Here is an 18,088-nt window from a genome sequence, read left to right on the forward strand (position 1 = left end):
AGGGGCCTCCTAGGAGGATGGCATTTTAGGAAAACTAAAGGAGAAAAAAAGAATCAGTCTAAACTCTGAGAGAGCTCAGTGAAGATGCTTCACCTGAACTAGGCTACTAAGTTTCTCCCAGTATTGTAACAAGGATGCTCACCACCAAACCTGGACAATAGCCGCAGCCATGCCAAAATGCCATGATGCCATGCTGCCACCAGCCACCTCTCTGCCACAAGAGCCATAGCCACCTCTCCACAAAAAAGACCCTGGAGAGAGGAAGTGACGTGAAATATATAAACCATTTTTACATCACTTCCTGCATCTCACATGTACAAATGGTAGCTTAAGCTTGACTTAGGATAGCCCAGAGGGTCTGTCAGTTGTTTCTGATTTGTCATTTGCTAGCACATGTCTGTCATAGGCCATCCTTCTCAACACTTAATCCTTAAGTAGGGGTGTAGACATTCCTGTTTTCTTAGACTAAGCAGGGTGGAGTAAATATAAAATTCATAATACAGAATGAAGTTTCACAAAGTGGATGAAGATGTCTAGTAATATAAGGAGAGCACAAATCAAGACAATGGAAATTCATTTGAAATGTCCTTGATTTTTCTGTTATTGTTGAATAAGACATGATATCTTGAACTGGAAGAGAATGAATGAGTGAATGAACAAAAGAAAGAATTAGGTATTTTTTATTTGCTTACTATTTGTAAAAGCATTGTACTATATGTAAGGGGTGCAAATGGAAAAGCTAGTCAGTCCTGGTACTTAACTGCATTACCAAAAATAAAAAAAAAACTATGCTTCAATCTGCTTTCAGACACCATGAGTTCTTCCTCTGAAGGTGAATAGCATTCTTCCTCATAAGTCTTTCAGAATTGTTATGTATCATTTTATTGCTGAGAATAGCTAACTAAGTCACTCACAGTTGGCCATGTATAATATTGCTGTTATACTGTAAAATGTTCTCTTGGTTCTGCTCATGACATACAATGTTGATGAATTTCTTCAGATAACCAAATTTCTCTGCAATCTTCCATAAACCTCCATGAATTGCAGAATCAAAAGCTTCAAGGGTTCAAGTCAACAAATTTGTATTCAGATCACTCTTGTGCTTCTGACATTTCTCCTGGAATTTCCAGGCAGCAAATAGAGGTCTGACTCTTCCTTAACCCTTTCAGAAGCCAACTGGCTTGTGGGTAGATGACCATCTTTCAGACAAAAGATCATTCTATAAAGAAGTATCTGGCAAGTATCTAACGATCTTGCCATCAATTAGTATATATGGGGGACCAGGGAAAGAGGAAAGGTGATTCGGTGGGGCATGGCAAAAAAGTGACCATGGTAGGTATCTTGATTGGATGTAGAATGTAGTCTGATTTGCCTGGGGCCCATATGATATTCTATGTGAGTTTATATTTACTTGTTCATGAATTAGGAGGGGTCAGCCCAAGATTTACACAGAAGGAATGATTGTATAGGAATCTGGAGAACCAAAAAATCAGAAAAAGCAAATATAGTAACATGAGAAACTGGTTAACAGTGCAAAATACTCCCAAAGATCAATTAAGATATGAACTAAACAAAAAACCATTCAAGAAGCTCTTTAATGATATCCCTCCTGGCAACTGAATAGAGTTATTCAAATTGCCTGAGAATGACTTCAATACAAAATGATGATATATGTGGAGAGAGGAAGGCAAGCATTTTTTCTTAGCAATACTATACTGCACTATAGGAGAAAGGAGAAAAGAAAAGGAATAAACAAAAACAAACAGTCTTAACTGGATCCTAAACATGAATTATTATTATTTTTATTACTATTAAACTATTGAACTTTGTCATCCACAAATACTACATTGCTACATCCACCTATACTACACTGGGGAGCTACATTTAAGAAAGGAATTGGACTTAAATCTACCAACAGAAAAGACAGAAGCAGATCTGGCAAGCTGGAGAATTCTGTAGTAACAGGGGAAGGGCAGGAAGAATTCTGAGGAAAGGAGAGGAAGTGAGCTGGTCTGGTCAGTTGGAAAGATTCTTCTCCTCTCTGAGAAGCTACCAGGAAGGTAAACTGGGTAGATCTTTGAACCAGCACTCATCTCCTCCTGTGAAGTTTGACCCAATACCCCAAGAAGACCACCAAGTGAATAGGACTTCACCTGGAAGCTGTTCACTAAAAGAAAGATTTCCTCCAGATCCCCTCAAGTCCTGGACTGGTTACAGTTGCCAAGGCAGTTAGAGCCAGGACTTCTTCACTAACTGACTCTAGTGGGACATATCAACAAAGCCTGATCTGCCAGACTTTTGGGAGAGGGGGTTTCAGTTATTCTAGGGATTCCCTGATGTTCCCTTTTCCCTCCTGCCTCATTCCTAAACTCATTTGCTCTATCCCTTGCCTTGTTCACTTAGAATAAACAGTTTAATAAGAACAAGTGACTGACTCCATCACATCTAGAGAGAGACTTGAAACTGGGGGGAGGGAAGTGACATTCCTCTCCCCAGGGAGAAAGAAGTTAACTGTTTCATGTTTGTTTAGCCAAGGCCTCTGAGGGAACAGAAGTTAAGGTCTTGAAAGGAAACCAGAGTGGGGTTTGTTAGGGAGAGCTGAGAAGAAAGACAATCCATCCTCCCTCCCTCCTTCCCTCTCCCTCTCCCTCTCCTTCTCCCTCTCCCTCTCCCTCTCCCTCTCCTCCTCTCCCTCTCCCTCTCCCTCTCCCTCTCCCTCTCCCTCTCCCTCTCCCTCTCCTCCTCTCCCTCTCCCTCTCCCTCTCCCTCTCCCTCTCCCTCTCCCTCTCCCTCTCCCTCTCCCTCTCCCTCTCCCTCTCCTCTCTCTCTCTCTCTCTCTCTCTCTCTCTCTCTCTCTCTCTCTCTCTCTCTCTCTCTCTCTCTCTCTCTGTCTCCTGTCTCTGTCAAAGCCTATATATTATCTCCAAGTATTACTTTAAAATACATTTCAACATCTGAAATTCCATCCTTCACTTCCCACATCTGCATTTTCTAATTTTGACTGCATTCTGCAGTCAAACTTTGAATTAGACTTTCAGAGAAAATAGATGTGCTATATCTTTCAGGAGACAAAATGTGTTTTTTCCTTCTTTTTCTTTCTACTCTAGTGAGGTATAGGGGTAGGATCAGCAACTTAAAATAGATTACAAAATGCTACCTAGTAATTTTTATGTGTATGTGCATATATCTTCATTCTAATCAGAGAGAAGATTTAATAGAAACTATTGTTTCATGTCCAAGGTCTATTATTTCTATTTGTTCTCAGGACCATAGCTGAAGTAAGAATTAATTGGGTTGCCTAATTTGGAAGCATTTGAGCTCCAGTGAATATGTATTTATAAATATAAATATATATGTACAAATATATATATATATATGTACAATTCTCTTCAAACAAACCTCCTGAATATTGCTCTGTATTCCCCTCCTCTACCCATGAAACACTACTCCATGAAGTCCTTCTCAAGGACTCTGTTCTTCAATACTGACTCTCTTCTCTAATATCCAATAGATCTTCTCTCTATACCATACCTTTTGGCAACGAATAATATGCAGTATTATTATAATTATCTGTTATATTAGTACATATAATATGCTATTCATGCAGTTATTCTACTTTTAATAAAATATAATTGATAATAAAATTTCATATAGTGCTTTAACAAAAATAAAATCTTTCCTTTTTTAAATCATGTTGATCCTATGAGCAAATTTTTAAAAAAATGGACCAATAAGTACAATAAATTAACCATACTGTTAAAGTAAAAATTAGGGTTGTTGACTGAATATACTATATTAATGGTCCCCAGGGATTAAAATTCAATCCCAGTGAAATACTCAAATCAGTTTGGGATTTTTATGGTGCTCTAATTACAATAAAAGGAAGAAATTAAGAAGAGAGAGAGGAGAAGGGAATTGGACTGCTCTGGCCCACTCTGAGTGAGCAGGAGTTCAGAGGCCTTGGCCAAGGGGCCTCTCAAGAAAGCCAAGGGAAAGGGGAGTCGGTCTTATCACTCACCCTGTGACCATCTAAAAGGAAGCAGTCTAAGGAGCTCCTCCAGGCTCGAGTTCCAGGGTCAAGTCTGCCAAAGCTCCCAACGCTGCCCAGAGAGCACTTAGAGAAAGGAAGTGACACAAAATATATAGGTAGTTCTTTACATCACTTTCTGTGTCTCACATGTACCAATGGTACCTTAAGCTTGTCTTAGGGCAGTCCAGGGGGTCTATCAGTTGTTTCTGATTTGTCACTTGCTAGCACATGTCTGTCATAGGCCATCCTCCTCACAGTTAATCCTTACATGGGGACGTATACATTCCTGGTTGCTAGAATTCTAAAGACTAAGTAAATCTAAAATTTACAATACAAAATGCAGAATGGGATAGAGAGAACAAGCATTTATTGAACACTTACTATATGCTAGCACTATGCTAAGCACTTTACAAGTATTGTTTCATTTGACTCTTCTATAAACCTGGGAGGTATGTATTATTATTATTCCCATTCTAAGGTTGAGGAAAATGAAGCAGACAGAGATTAGGTAACTTCTGCAGGTTCACACAGCTAGTATATCAGACTGAATTAGAACTCAATTCTTCCCAAAGTTCAGGAATCTAAGCACTTTGCAATCTAGTTGTGACAAAAGCAAATGTATGATATATCCTAGTATCTAATAAACACAAAAAACTTCAGCTACTGGGATAGAGACTTTGTATTGACAAAATCTTCTGGGAAAATCAAACAGAAATATGGAAGAAATTAGATTTATACCAATACTTCATATCTCATAACAAGCTCCAAGTGGAGAGGTGATTTAGTTACAAAAGATGACACAATAAACCAATTAGATAACATTAAGGGGGAAGGGGTATTATTAAATCTATGGTTATGAGAAAAGTTCATAAACAAAGAAAGAATAGAATGGATCACAGAAGATAAAATTGGACAATTTTGATTGTATAAAATTTAAAAGTTTTTGCACTTACAAGTCTAATAAAGTTATGATTTAAAAGCAAACAACACTGGATTCAAGAGGAAAACTCTACAAGTTTCTCTAATAAAGATTTCCAAGATTTATAAGAAATGAATTGAATTTAATCAATCCTGGAAGATAGTAAATATCATTATTCCCATTTTATAGATGGGGAACTGAGACAACTAGGGTTTTAATGACTTGTCCAGGGTCATTCAGCTAGCAAGGTTTTATGCCTAGATTTGAACTGAGGTCTTCCTGACTCCAGGCCTAATGTTCTATCCATTGTACCAACTAATTGCCTTGAAAGGTGCAATTTTGAACAATTCTGAAGACCTATAAAAACTGATGAAAAATTAAATGGGTATAACCAGGAGAAAATTTACATAAGGCCAGCAACAGTGTAAAGACAAAAATCTGAAAACTCTAAGAACTATAATCAGTATGATGACCATCCATGTTTCAAAAATTATCAATGCCAAAATAAATATACTATTCACATTCTAAGAGAGAGGTAATAGATTTAGGGTACAGATCGAGATATATATATATATATATTTGTATATAGGCAATGAGGGAATTTGTTTGACTATAAAATATTTAAAACAACAAATATATTTTGTTTCCCTTTTTCAATAAAGTGGGGGAAGAAAAATAAACATTTGTTATTAATATTTTTAATGCAGAGATTGGGTATGGGCATCTGTTACATAAGTAGAATATTGCATGAATTTTCAGATGAAGAAACCTATTGCTAGCTGATCAGTGATAAGAACATTTATTTTGGCTTAGCTTCATCACCTCTTTTCCCTTAAGATAAAAACATCTTTACTAAGTATACTTCTGGTATTAATGTTTGTTTTTTTTTTTGTTTTTTTGCAAATCCCATCTTTATCCCTAACATTTACTAACTAGTTTATTATTTTACCTGATATTTATTGATCTTCTCCTTTAGCTATCTTTTGGATGAGTATATCTTTAACTTCCCCTTAAACCTTTAATAAAATTCCATTATATCCTACAGGCTTGTACCTAAAACCCATACAGACTACCTGAAATGACTGCTTAGTGTTGATAAGTTGTTTTAGGAAACCCTCAGGCACCTCTGAATTACCCTAGATAGTATTAGTAGGTTTGTCCTAGAGTGAACCTCCAACTACCCAATGATCTCAGCCTAGATAGTGGTATATATAATCTAATCTTAAGCACCCTTTTGCATTATAAGTTTCTACCATTGCATCTAGGTCTTTCTCAGAGAAGTCTAGCCCCTGGCTGGAATACTCCTTCCCTTGTCTCCCTGTAAGCCAATCAATTGTCCTTCCTTTCTTTTATTCTCCAAATATAGCCAACTTCTTCACCTCACTTACTATGATGGAAACTCCCATGGTAGAGATTCCCACTCATGGTGTATCTTCCCAGAGACACAGTGTTCTCAGAGTCTCTGAGCCTTTCCTGGTGTGGGATTGTTGTTGTGTGTGCACATGACTTTCTGGACTCTCTGTGGTGGCCATGAGAACTATGTCTCCCTTGTCCTGATTAAAGACTTGTTCTTTGTAACTACTTTAGTTGTTCTGTTTTTCAAGGATGACAGTGTTCAATGGTTTTTGTGGATCCTACCAAAAGAAACCGGTTATTTAAATGTATTTGTTGATAACTATATCAGTGAATTCCTGAACAAGTTTTATATCATTTAATCCTATCAAAACCTTGAGGTAGGTACTATTCCTATTCTTATTTTACAGATAAAGAAACAGAGTAAAAGAGGTTAAATCATTTCATTTCCCTTCATATTCCACTTGGCTACATTGCTTTGAAAATGTACTTCTCCCATTTTACCACCAGTAAGTAATTGGAGGATAGGAACAATGAGCTCCCCAGTAAATTTCCATGACCAGCCATCTCTCCATTTTTCTTTTTTATATCTCCTTGTCTCTCTTCTCTTTCTTGTGCATGTTGACAGTAGATTTTAATATGCTTGAAGTCAAGGACTATCTTTTTTTTTTTTCTGTGCTTGTATCATCCACACTTAGGACAATGCCTGGCATATAGCTGCCTAATAAATATGTCTTGCCCCACTGACTGACTATTTGAGTAGTGTCACACAGCTAGTAATTTTCTTTAATGTTTTTTTCCTCCAGAATACATGTTGAAACAATTTTTAATAACTGTTTTCTGACATTTTGAAATCCAGGTTCTCTCTCTTTCCACCCTTCCCCATTCCCAAGATTGCCATGCCATATATATTTCCATGTTTTTCCTGTGAAACAAGATATATAGATTATACTAGATAAAAATTCATAGAGGAAATCAAATGAAGAATGTTATATTTCAATCTGCATTCACATTCTCTCCTTTCCTTTTATGGTGGTAGATATCCCTTTTTCTTCCAAAATCCTTTGGAGACATCCTTGTTTATTATAGCTAAGCTATTCACAGTTGGTCATCGTATGCTCTTGTTACTGTGTATGACATTCTCTTAGTTTTACTTACTACACTTTGAATCATTTCATATAATTCTTTATAGGTTTTTTGTGATCATCTTGCTTCTCATTTCTAATGGCACAAATGCTATTCTATCACAATCATACATCCCAACTTGTTGAGCCAGTCCTCAGTTGATGGGCATTCATTAGTATTTTTCTGAGAAAAGATTCAGTCATGTATTCTTCATTCCAAATCCAGCATTCTATAAAATTTACCCCCTCGTTGTTTCTCTAAAAGCAAGTAGCTCTTGGACCTAAAATGGAATCAAAGCCAAGGAACAGCAAAAACAGCAAAAATTATAGTCATATTTTTCAAGAACATACCATTATCTTACCCTTCAATTATATTGTCAGTTATGAGTACTGTGCAGCACTGGAGAAGGTCAACTCTCTGGTAATTGTGAGTCATTAATTTTTGTGGTTTTTAGAAGACTCAACCTCAGGGTAGTACTATAAGTCTTGAGAATTTTAGAGGTCCCTAGGGAAGTTGAGTCTCAGTGGAGGTATGTGATTAGGTTGCTTAATGCCTGGAAACCCTGACAGTTTTCTACTTTGAGATTCACAGAGAAGCAATATCTCTGATGAGAAGGCTTGCTGAGCTCTTTTTTGGGGCTGTTCATCCACTTTTCATGTCTACCTTTCACCCAATTCTCACTTTTGGCTCCAAAAAGCTGTAGCATGCTCAGTGGTCATATACCAGTAAAACCCTCTGGGCAGATGGGCTAAACCAGATTAAATATGTTTCATTCCTGTTTGTGAGTAAGAGGCATGTCTACCCTAAGTAGGTAAAGACTTTCTCAATGAAATGTCCAGAGAAGATTTGTTCCAAGTGCCATGAATGTAGCTAAAGAAGGCACTGGGGAGTGCTTATGGCTTGACCAGATACTGAAGTGCCCAGGGTCACCCACTACATCCAAAGCCATTATCAGTCTTTTTGACTTTTATCTTGCCAATGGAATTTGATGATTCTGGAAGATAAAAAAGGTTGATGCCTTTGTGCAACTTTGGCTCACTTAAATCTAATTCACTTACTAGTCAAGACAACTCTCCAAGATTTCATTGGTCCTCTTTGAAAAAACAAAGGATAAAGAAAAAACTATACTGAAGATTGTATAAATTTCGGGAAAATGGGGCATTTTGGAAGGGTGATTTGTTGGATTCCTCAGCATTTCTAAGAGTTTTCCCTTCTGGAGATGGTTATGACCAGAGTAGTAGGATCATAGGATTTAAGTCAAGAGATCAATTTTTTGTTAAGTATTGATGTGGCAGATTCTATTTCACATTCTAGGAATATGAATCAGAGTAAGAGACTGCAAGAATAGATGGTATTTCCAGTTTAAGAAGTCCAGGGATTGAATGAACTTTGGGGATGAAATAGGAGTAGATCTTGGAGGAAGGAGGACATTTCTCTCATTGGCTCATTAATCAGAAAGGGTCTTAGAGATCATTAGGCTAATTATCCTATTTTTATAGATAAAGAAAAAAACAGGAATATAATAGAGTTATAATTTTCTAGGATAAAAATTCAGGTCTTCATCCTCCAAATGAAATGTTATTTGCATGTTGCATATACTACTCTATACTCTATACTATACTACATAATTGACCTTGGGGAGATCAGTGCCAACAAAGGGGAAACAAGATTTGGCATGAATATTTCTGGACTTGTAGTAGCACATCTCTCCTTTAAAATACACTTGTTATATCATAGTCAAGCCACTTAACCACTCAGTGTTCTAATCTAAAAGTGTCAAACTCCCAACCTGAGAGAATTGAAAAATTTCACAGTGGACCAAACTAGAATAAAATATAATTGGGAAATGTTTAACAAAATAAGTAAAAATAAAACAGAACATAGATAATGTTATTTTGTGGTTTTCTAGGTCAATAATTGGCCTTTCTAAAGTTAGCTCTCTGAGCCTGCAAGGTACAAACTAGATATTAAGCTGAATTGGTAAAGGGAGTTTCCTCATCTTTTCCCTACACCAATAAAATAAAAAGTCCAGTCTCTATCTCTGTTTATGAATTCAGGAATCAGCTCTTTGTGTTCTATTGTCAGATCTAATCAATCCTCTACTGCTCCACATGTTTTGTTAGCCTGAATAACTGTATTTGACTTAATAATATCGTTTTGTTGGAGAGACCTAGGCACATACTAATTGAATATTTTCAGAGGAAGATGTTGTTCGAGAGTTTAGGCAGTGTGGAAGAAAGGACAAAATAAGTCAAATTCTGATGTTTCCAGGAGAAATACTATTATGGGACATGAGCTGAAGAGATTTTTATTGGAGGTGGCAGGGAGGGGTGTTGGTAGGGGGAGTGGTGGAGGGTTGGAAGTTGAATGTAGTCAAATCAAAGTAAAATCTTTGATCTAGGCTGTGGTTCTAAATTCAAATTTTTTTCCACTGGATGCTCCCTGATCTTTTCAAAGACTTTCACTATGTCATATATAGTCTTTGATCCAGAGATATACTGGCATATGGTTATTTAAGAACCACCTCTCTAGGATAAAAAAAAAATGAAACAGTTTTACGTTTGATCCATATTAACACTACCTTAAATCTAGACAACCAATAAGCTAATAAATCAAGTCCTAATTTGTAGTGTTTGGGGGTTTCTGAGGTATAAATGCTCACACTAAACATTTAACGATGAATCTAATAAGAGCTGGCTCCAGCACACTCCTACTTCCTTCATATTTCCAGTTAGTTGTGACCTTATTCCTATAATGTTTAATGTTAATCATTTTACTTTAAGGTATTAGACCCAGAAGATATAAATTCTAATGATCCCTTTGAAGTTTAAAAAGTGATCCAAACCTAAGAAATTTACTCTAAAATATGAAGTTATAGTTATTTTGCCATCTAAATTTAGGAAATTAGGGGTTGAGTTAGAACAAAAATTATAAAGACAACTTGTTATTCAGGTGATTTTTAAAACTGATTCTGATCTTGCTGTTCCTTGGTATTTTACCCACTATATTTCAACTACAGCTCCCTTGTAAAATTATATTGTTTGCAAACTAAATGAATTTCTTTCATTTTATTCAGACCATGACTATAATTTATATTACATTAAAGAATGTGATATTCTAGTCTTGTTTCATACTCAACTGGAAACACTGTTTTAGGTATTTGAATTATGATTCATTTTGACCCTTTGCTAGGTGGATTAAAATGCAGAGATGACATAAACAATGAATTTTCATGTGTATTTCTGTGTAAAATGTGTGTTATTTTCATTCTCAGTGTATACCAATATATAGAAATACTCATTAAGAATGCCATTCTGCCCTCCTTAGTAACATCTATCCTGTCAACTGTGAAAAGGAAACAAGACTAACAGTTGGTGGGGGAAGGGGCAACTGGGAGTGGCAGTTGGGTCTTCTTTCTAGGATTTCCTTCCTGTCAGGCTTGACTTCCTTCCTGGTGTTGGAGGTGGGAGGTATATGGGCTTCCTAGTCTGGATTTGGAATGCCTCTTCTTGGTTCAGCCCAAAGACACAGGCAGGCCCAACCAGCTCTGAAGGTCAGACTTTCTTGTTCTTTTCTGTCTACTGGTAAGATTCTGAAATTGACAAAACTAGTGCCAAGGAAGGGAGAGGGAGAAACCCTCCACCAGCCTGTGAAGCCTGGCCTTAGCTCCAAAGCTGAGGAAGACTCCAACCTTATTTAGGGATATCCCTTTCCCCTCTTTCCTGATACCTCTAAAATCCAAACTGGTTATTAAACTTTATCTTATTTGAATTCACAGTCAGATAAGTGGACTATCTTTTCTGGGGCATAGAGAGATGAACATCAGTTCAGTCATTCAAGGACAAACAGTCCTTATCAGACCCCTACTGCTTCCTCTTGGCAGAGGGCACCTTTCTCCTTTGCATCACCAGCAGCAATATTCCCTCTCCCCTCAACTACTCCATATCTGCTACAAACCTTACTTATTCCCTGTTTTTCCAATTCCCCATCTTTCTCAATAAATATTACACAACAATCATCCTTGAAAATCTAGCCCAAATATATTTTTTTCCACAAAACTCTCCTCTTCCCTCCCAACCTGATTCTGGAAAAGACACAATTTCTTTTTCTAACATATTTTATTATTATGCACTCATCATTACCTAATTTATAACACACATGCACATATAAAAACACATGTACATATACATGTGTATACACAAACACAAACAAATTCATGTGTATTTGCACATTGAAAATTAGGTTATGACACACCTAAGTCATTTTCCTTCCACCTACCTATATCTTCTCCTTCATTCCATGTTTGAAAATGTGATCTTTCTATTCAATAAAGCTGTTAGGATAGATTTTGGGAAAGAAAATAAGATGATAGAGTAAGCATGCAAAAGTGAATGGAATGCTGGAAGCAAGGGCAACCCCTTGGAATCTGGGGGTTAGAATCTTAGTTGCTTAACAGCCATGTGGGTTTTGGATCCTGACTCTAGTATTGATAGCATCATGGACCCTGAGCTCCTTGGGACTTCCGGTTTGTTCCAGTGAAGAAACTAACAAAATCCTGATATCATTCAAACCTGTGACACTGCTGCTACTCTGGAGAAATTGAAATACCAAGAAAGAGTTGGTCAGAACTGCTTAATTTATCCTTGAAGAGGCTCTGACCTCAGTGGACTAGATTTGGCCACACCCTGTATCTGACTTATCTTCTACTCTGATTTTAATCTATTAACTATTTCATTCATGAGTTTAGCCTAGGAATTAGATCAGATAGCAAGGGGACAGTAAGATCAGAAAGAGTAGATGGTGTAGCCTCCCTCAGCAGAGGGTCAAAGATACCCTGTGAAGGTTCAGATTTGAGGAAAAAGGTAGATTTTATTAGTTGTTAGGGATTAAACCTCAGCCCACCTTCCTAACCCTTCCCTTGACTACAACATTGAATAAACCTTGTTACCTGAAGACATCACAGTCAGATTTGATTACCTCCTGGGCCTGAATCAGAGAGAGAAGTCATTTTTTCTCTCTGGCCCTTGAGAAAACACCTTCCAGACTAGGTTAAGCAAAACCCTAGTCAACCATTATATAATCATCTTTTGGAGGTTTTTGATCCCCCTCTTTCAAAGCAAACCCCCTTAGTTTAAGTTAGTCCATTTCATGTTGTTTTCTCTAATAGATTATCCCCATTATGATCGCCTTAATTTCTATTTCCCAAGTTCCTTAACTTCCTTCAGGTCCCAGCTAAAATCTTACTCTGTATAAAAATCCTTTTGCAGTCTCTGATAATGTTAGTGCCTTTTCTCTCTTGATTATGTCAAATTTATCCTATATACATTTTCTTTGCTCCAAAGAGTATGGGTAATTTTTCCCCTTCTTTTTTATCCCTATTATCAAGAAATTATAGTGCCTCCCATGTAATATAAATATCCATTGAGAATAGTAATTAGATGTTCGTATTAAATGTATGTAACTATGTACCTGTATGCACAAGTGCATATACATATAAGTATCCAGATGCATATATGTATTCAAATCAACAACATCCACATTTGTAAATATGTGTGTGTGTGTATAAAAGAAATAAACAAACATATATGTGGAAGAGGTAGACATCTTTAAAGTGAGATATTATAGAAGGTTCTTAATAAGACTATGAGTGAGCATGCAATAGAGGAAAAGGAATGGAATTTACAAAGACATCTAGTGGTTAATAATAAAACCAAGATGGAAAATATAGGATAAAGTATATATTTCTTTTTCTGTCTTATTAGCCACAAGAAAATATGAAGGACTAGGTTACACATTTCAAATACTGCTTCTCATTTTTCAAAACTGAAGAGTTTCATAGAAGAAGGAATGGATAAATAATTATGGTTGAAAGTCCAAACCTCTTGTCACATTTTCAGACACAACTATATGAGCAAGAGGAGCTCATAGATCCATGCTGAAAAAATGTTTCTAATTGTTGCAAGTGGGGTACAAATGCAGCAATTTACCAAAACTATGTCTTATAAATGTTCAGACAAGAGAAAAAAGTTGGTATTTTTATATCTTTGTGGGAGAATAGTGGCTGCAAAGAGGTTCCATAACAGTTCAGTCATCCTTAAAGGGACTGGCGTATTATACTAAAAAAATCTTATAGACTTTGTGCCATAAAAAATGATGAACAGGATGAGTTTAGAAAAACCTGGAATGTCTTATGTGATCTGATGCAAAGTGAAGCGAGCAGAACCAGGAAAACAATGTATACAGTATCAGAAATGTTATACAATGATCAGTCAAGGACTAAACTATTATCAGCAAAGCAAGGTCCTGATATTCACAAAGGTCTCAGTAAAAAATGCTATCCACAGCCAAAGGAGGAATTGTTGGGATCTGATTACAGATCAAAGGATACCATCCTCTACTTTATTATTTCTTTGGCAATTTTTATTGTGATAGTGTGTCTTCTGTTATGGCATAAGCAATATGGAAATATATATTGAATGAAAGCACTAGTGTAACCTATATAAGACTATTTTCTATCTTGAGGATGATGGAGGAGGAGGGAAGGAGAAACTTTCAATCCTAAAATATCAAAAATTGTTTCTACATATAACTAAAATAAAATAAAGTCTTACAGGCCCCTCGAATCTTTAGAGTACTATAATGTGAACTAGCTTGATCACTATATGAAAAGGCCAATATACTCAAGGGGATATGAGCTTTTTCTGCTTCAGTATATGGAGTCAAATATCTCATCAGTTCATATTAGTTATCATTATGATATATAAATTATGTGAACCCATTCTCCCTAAATGCTTGCCTAACTAGCTTTACCATCATGGAGCAATCCTACTTTGTATTTGTTATGTTTTGTTTCCATTTTCTAAAAAATTTCTTGGGTAGTCTGAACTGATTAATCTTGCCAGAGATGGAATCATATAACCAAGTTTCTAAAGACCAATAAATATAATGTTGTAATCTTTATTTTGTTTCTTTTCATTTCATTGAAGTATATTTGCACACAGATGCACACAGATTCACATACACAAACAAGTTCATCCACAAATATATATGCTTTGGCATTTCTCCTAAAAGAGCATAGCTCCTAAAAGAATTCAGGAAATTGAAAGAACTTGGCACTATTTGAGTAACAGTACTGCTTTCTCTGATTGAATAGCCAATAATATCATTGGCAGATTAACAAACATTTGAAGGTGAATCCAGTTGCAGGATAATGTCTATACTATTATATTGAAAGAAATAATCAGGAACTGTAAAACACAAGGGCATACAAATCCACACAAGTGCACATACACAGAGGTAAAAAGTCTATGCTAATCATCTGAAAGAAATAATTGGAAACCATTACACATATTCAGGTTCTAAAATAATAGCAGTAAGTGATAAGATACCTCTGCATCAGAAATTATACTTTAACAATTTATATTCTACAATGGACATACTAAATTTAATAAGATTGATATGACACTAATTCCTTTGAAATATTACCATCAGTGGCAAAAAGGCAAAATTTTCAGTTTACCGATGTACTTTTTAGGTTGGTTAGCAAATCTTGACTATGTTGATTTCTATTCTTTCTATGTATATTGTTCTCTATATCATCTGGCTCTGCCATATTGTTTTCCTTTACACACCAGTTCTGGCACATCTACTTAAACAGACTCTTTGCCAGATGGTTGCCATTACCTTAGACTGTTTTTAAAAGGCAGCAATTGATATATTCAGGAGAAATTTCCAAGACTGATCACAGGGAGCTAAACAGACCATACTTTTTAATGAGGGAAGAAAACACTAAATCTTGTTTTATATGCTCTAGAATATATTGTACAGAGGGTCTCCATATTCACAAGCCCTAACCTGAGGCTCTACTCTCATTGGGACCCTATGATTATTGTTTCGGATCCCCCCCACAACTGCTGTTGGAAATTTTAGAATGCCAGAGAATTGGATATCAAACTGTGATTATTGGGAGCTAAGGAATGTCTCAGTCTATTTTATGCATTTTTCCCACTTCCTGTAGTTCCATATATTTTTCCTACCAACTTATTCTTTAGAGATGGGGTTTTAAAAGAAGGGACTTTACATATTGTTTTGTTTGTGCCTACCTAATGAACTTGTATCATCATTTGTGTTCTTGTTGAGAATGTTATGTCATTTCCTCTATAAAATCATAAACCCAATGGGGCCAAGAACCACACTATATTTGAACTTTATATCCACTTTTGCCTTGCCTTGCAGTGTGCTCAGCCAGCCAGAGAAATTTAATAATTCTCAGTTGAATTATTGAATTATTAAAGGAGTTAGGCAGAAAAACTGCTATTCAAAAACTGATGTGCTAACAAATTCTTTTCATATAGCAAGATTTCTATCCAGGGTAGGGTGACAACTTTTAGATCCATCACCTTCACTTCTACCTTGAGAAGTTTGTTGACTTTTTCTCCCTACTAATGCCTGAAGAGAATCTACCACTGATTGAGGGGGAAGGAGGGAAAAAGAGAAAAAAAATATTCTGCTTATTTCCTGACAGGAAGAAAGGAATCTATTTTTCACTATCTTCCTGGCAGCAGACAGAGAGACATTCAAGTTTTCTTCCTGTTTGTATGCACAGTAAAAAAATAAAATCAAGCTATGATTGGAAGGGTTCAAGCCAGGTTCCCCTTGTATTTCTGAATATCATGAACATCCAAGTTCAAAAATAGACAGGAAAAAAGGAACTTGAATGGAAGAAAAAAAAACATCAGTAGCTCATGACCACAAATCAGGGTAGTAGCATTGATAATGTCAAAAGTGCTAATAAAATCCATTAAAAGTAACTGCTGCCAAGTCTTCCCCACAATGGGATCCTTCTGGGGCTATGTTCCAGGCTTTTTTCCTAATTGACAGTACAATAAAGGAAGTTGCCTTTTGACTTTGTTAGTAAGAGGAAGGGATTAAGCATTTTGCTTGTAAAAACCTTTTCCAGAGCTGAGCATTTAGTAGAGATACTCAACAGCTTACAACCCACATAAAATCCCTGCAACATGTATCAGAGAAGTGAAGGATAGAACAGAATCAGCAGGAAATCCAGTAGCTAGTAGGAGGTCTCACCCATTCGCATGCTCAAACTGACAATTTCCTGTCTAATGAGAATATGAGGAACTCTGCAGTCACATTTTATGTGCTATTGAGAGTGGTATGTCTTAATTTTAATCAATTCCTTATGTTTTTTTAAGGTGCTTAGATGAACCTATGAAGAGAATGGCAATTCTAGTAAAATGGTACTTTTTTCTTAGGGGAAACACTTTAAACATCTCTCCCCCTTCCATCCTACCCCCGGTGCAAGAATAATTCAGTATTTTTCCTTATTATATTCCAGGTACAGTGACAAAGAAATGACAAATCTATTTATTAATTGGCTAGAAGTCTTCTTGCAATGTAAAATGAAAACAGAAAGCCCTTTCTCCACATAACTCAGATGTTGTAACTTTAAAGATAGTGGTCTTCAGTTGAAAGATCATCAGAGGAACTGAGTTCAAATGTAATCCTTGAGACTAAATCTCCTAGAACCTGATTTTCCTGATCTGTAAAATAAGGGAGTTAAACTAACTGGCTTCTGAATGAGGTCCCTTCCAAGTTAAGTTCTATAAATTTCCCTGAAATATATCTATTTTATTCAAAGTAACCTTTTCCCCTAACACTTAGAATTTTGGTATCTGTTTCTTTTAATTCTCCCATATAACTTTGAATGTATGAAGACATAATACAACTTTGAGAATTAAAACAAAACAAAGAAAGAAAAAGTTCGTGAGGGAACTGAGGGGATTAGAAGAGCAAGTGGTAGTAGGAATTGAGGCAATTAAATGAACCACACAGACTCCATCTTGAGAATCAGTTCTGGAGTTGACTCAAGTTCCCTTTCTATTAAGTTAAAGATCTCACCCAAATTCTGTCTTGTGAATCAACTTTACTCAGCCTTGGATATTCAAAGACTTTAGTGCATTGCTTGAAGGTTACCTGCCTGGCTGGGAAACTGGTCCACCTCTACTTATTGTTTAGAGACACCTAACTGAGAACTTAGTTATGCTGACCAGGAACTCAGTCAGTTCTAAAATTTGTTACAGAGTTTTCTCACAAATGTACATCTCAAAAAAAAATCTCTATTATCTGAAAACTGTTCATGCAACAGTTATTGTTTCCATGTTCCTAGGATTATTCATAGATACAGGAGAGAAATGGGACACATCTCTTTTCTGAATTCAGGGAATTGCACCTGTTTACTCTCTCCCTCTCAACTTGAAAAGACCCTAATCTTTCTTCCACTTAGAAACTGGAGTGCCTAATGCATTATTGTTTCCTTTAAACTATTAGGTTTTATATAATTAATTGTTTTTAATGTATAATATTCTGTGTCCTCTAGTATTTGTGGGCTAATCCTAAACTGAGGAAGGAGCCTGACCCCAATTTGCTGGGAAATTGCCATGCATTCCTTAATAAATTCATATGCTTAAAAGATCAAATCTTTGTTATCTCCATCATTTTATCTTTTATTTACCCACAACCCAAGCTACTGTATGTGGAGGGAGGGAGGGGGTATGTGTTTAATATATGTGATGTATGTATATATGTTTTTTTCATCAGAATGAACAATTTCATCAATATGGGAAATTCCTTCTTTATAAACTCCA

This window comes from Monodelphis domestica, chromosome 1, assembly GCF_027887165.1.
Source record: "Monodelphis domestica isolate mMonDom1 chromosome 1, mMonDom1.pri, whole genome shotgun sequence".
NCBI classification, from domain to species: Eukaryota; Metazoa; Chordata; class Mammalia; order Didelphimorphia; family Didelphidae; genus Monodelphis; species Monodelphis domestica.